General features: G+C 44.3%; 1 pseudogene; it reads left to right on the forward strand.

The window, feature by feature from the left end:
* On the forward strand, positions 1 to 2,005 carry LOC113224870 (annotated as a pseudogene).
* The last annotated feature ends 924 nt before the right edge of the window (positions 2,006 to 2,929 follow it).

Below are 2,929 nucleotides of genomic sequence, written 5' to 3' on the forward strand. Positions count from 1 at the left end.
GTGAGCAGAATGAATACCTTCTAAGACCAGAGTGGCAGCTCCAGTAATCGAGAACCCCTTTTGAGGTGTAGTGATGCATGGAGGGACTTGGAGCTTGCTATTGGTGGAGTTCTCCAGGCTGAACAGCAAATTAAAGATAACTTGCTAGTGGTCAAAGCTTGGATTCACAGTTGCATAAGCTGGTGCCTGGAATGTCTTAGAAGTCATGAGGTGTGGCTATATGAACAGGTGGACCTCATCTATCAGCTTAAAAAGGGGACACTTCCACAGCAGGCTCAGCAGCTCTACTACTTATTGGGCCAGTTCAATTGTCTTACTCATCAACTGGAGTGTACCCAAAACAAAGACCTAGCCAATTCAGTCTCTGCGTGCCTGAAGAGACTGGGCAGTTTGACCCTTAAGCCTAAAGATTCAACTGTCCTGCTCTTTGAAGCTGACACAACTGCTCTGCGCCAGACCATCACCACATTTGGGTCTCTAAAAATCATTCAAACTCCTGAGCACCTGATGGCTCATGCTAGTTCATCAAATATTGGGCCCTTCCTGGAGAGGAGAAGCCCAGTGCCAGAGCAGAAGTCAGCCTCCAGTATTGTAGCTGTCCCTCTCAGTGAATGGCTCCTTGGAAGTCAACCTGCCAGTGGTCATCAGGCTCCTTACATACCCAGCACCAACTCCCAGGACTGGCTCACCCAAAAGCAGACCTTGGAGAATAGCCAGACTTCTTCCAGAGCCTGCAATTTCTTCAGTAATGTCTGGGGAAACCTAAAGGGCTTAGAAAACTGGCTCCTCAAGAGTCAGCAACAGGAAATTCCTGAAAAACCAAGTTATCAAAACTGTAACAGCCATTCCACTACTAGTTATTTCTCCATTGAAATGGAAAAGGTTGAAGATCTAGAGCTTCCTGATCAAGAGGAGTTGGACCTATCAGATTGGCTGGTGACTCCCCAGGAATCCCATAAGCTGAGGAAGCCTGAGAATGGCTGTCGTGAAACCAGTGAGAAGTTTAAGCTGCTGTCCCAGTCCTACAATGTGAATGATTGGCTGGTCAAGACTGACTCCTGTACCAGCTGTAAGGGAAACCAGCCCCAAAGTGTGGGGATTGAAAACCTGGGCAATCTGAAGTGGCTGAATGATCACTTGGAGGCCAAGAAACCATTGTCCACCTCCAGCATGGTTACAGAGGATTGGCTTGTCCAGAACCATCAGGACCCATGTAAGGCAGAGGAGGTGTGCAGAGCCAGTGAACCCTGCACAAGCTTTGCAGAGTGTGTGTGTGATGAGAATTGTGAGAAGGAGGCTCCGTATAAGTGGCTTCTGAAGAAAGACGGAAAAGATAAAAATGGGATGCCCATGGAACCCAAACCTGAGCCTGAGAAGCATAAAGATTCCCCGAATATGTGGCTCTGTCCTTCTAGAAAAGAATTAATAGAGCAAATTAAAGCACCAAAGGCAATGGTTCCTTCTAGAATTGCTGATTCCTTCCAAGTCATAAAGAACAGCCCCTTGTTGGAGTGGCTTATCAGGCCCCCATACAAAGAAGGAAGTCCCAAGGAAGTGCCTAGTACTGAAGACAGAACTGGCAAACAAAAGCTTATAAGACCCATGAGCACTTCCTAGTGTCCCTTTAACACAGCTGACTGGGTCCTGCCAGGAAAGAAGATAGGCAACCTCAGCCAGTTATCCTCTGGAGAAGACAAGTGGCTGCTTTGGAAGAAGACTCAGGAAGGATTATTTAATTCACCACTACAGGAGAAACATAACTTCCCCCCAGACCATTACCGCCTCCCTGCAGTTTGTGATCTCTTTGCCTGTATGCAGCTTAAAGCTGATAAGAGAAGTGGTTATATCGAACTCCTCTACAGATACAAAGCAATGGACAAGAGTTGAGCAGCCTTTCTGCCTATTATCACACATCATGAGCTGAGTGACTGAGGCTTGCCAAATCATTGTGTTTCTGGGTCTGACCAGTTAGTTCAGTTCTTCTCCTGCCTAATTTTCAACTAGTAAAGCGAAGTGAGTCATCAGATTATGAGTTACTGTTTAAAAGAAAAATGCTGTTTATTGATGCTGGGGTGATTCAGTTCCTTCCTTCTTACAGAAGTATTAATTCACCCCCACAATAGAAATGCAGCATCTTTGTGGATACATCTTTTTCACAAGTCTCCAAGTCTCCTTAGATTGGATTGTTACTAAAAGTACATTAAAACACTCTAGTTTTAAAAATGAAATATTTCTGTAATCAAAGTGTATCAATGTATTCTAAAGCTAGTAACTTCCCTAATGTTTAATTGCCCTATAAATGCTTCTCTTGCTGTGGGTTTTCTTCTGTTAGTGGTCTGAAATAATGATTTTCCAGTTCTATTAATATATAGTGTATTTTGCACAAAAAAATTAACCTGCCCAATAGTGATTACCAAAATATATATTTATAATCTTGGCAATTTTTGACATTAATTACCAAACATTTTAGCCTACATGTTAGTTCTACATTGTTACTTTTCACTTGAAAGGAACTCAGCTACTGCAAGTTTTGTGTTTCTTTCTTTCCATAAATGTTATTAAAATATCCAGTGAGCTCTTTCAAAAGGGCGCAGTATTATTTCAATACTATTTTTGAGGTAGTTCTAGCCTTTTAAAATATTCTACAGACTGGCGCGGGGGCTCACGCCTGTAATTCCAGCACTTTGGGAGACTGAGGCAGGTGGATCACGAAGTCAAAAGTTCAAGACCAGCCTGGCCAAGATGGTGAAACCCCAGCTCTACTAAAAATACAAAAATTAGCTGGGTGCAGTGGCAGGTGCCTGTAATCCCAGCCACTTGGGAGGCTGAGGCAGGAGAATGGCTTGAACCCTGGGGGCGGAGGTTGCAGTGAGCCAAGATTGCGCCACTGCACTCCAGCCTGGGCGACAGAGTGAGACTCCCTCTCAAA

The sequence above is a fragment of the Piliocolobus tephrosceles genome, chromosome 4 (genome assembly GCF_002776525.5).
Source record: "Piliocolobus tephrosceles isolate RC106 chromosome 4, ASM277652v3, whole genome shotgun sequence".
NCBI classification, from domain to species: domain Eukaryota; kingdom Metazoa; phylum Chordata; class Mammalia; order Primates; family Cercopithecidae; genus Piliocolobus; species Piliocolobus tephrosceles.